This window comes from Phalacrocorax aristotelis, chromosome 3, assembly GCF_949628215.1.
Source record: "Phalacrocorax aristotelis chromosome 3, bGulAri2.1, whole genome shotgun sequence".
Lineage (NCBI taxonomy): Eukaryota > Metazoa > Chordata > Aves > Suliformes > Phalacrocoracidae > Phalacrocorax > Phalacrocorax aristotelis.
The window spans coordinates 117226728-117227000 of NC_134278.1; positions in this window are offsets into that span (position 1 = coordinate 117226728).

A 273-nucleotide genomic window follows, 5' to 3' on the forward strand; every position below is an offset into this window, starting at 1 on the left:
TAGCGACAGATTTAAGGGCACCTGCCTCTCTGTTTTTATACAAGTGAGACTGCCTTGCCCAGCATGGGAAAGGTCTCAAAATAGCTGTTGGCAGTCCAGCGGATTGCTGGCTGAGAAGCCCATAAATACTGACCTGATGTTACTTTTTTCACAAGTTCCTTGGTTAATCCAGATGGAGACCCTGGTATTGTTTCACTTCTGACGGTGACATGCTCCCCGAGGTTTCTGTTGGCAGGTACCTGAACTAAACACTCCGTGTCTAAAAGTTTTACC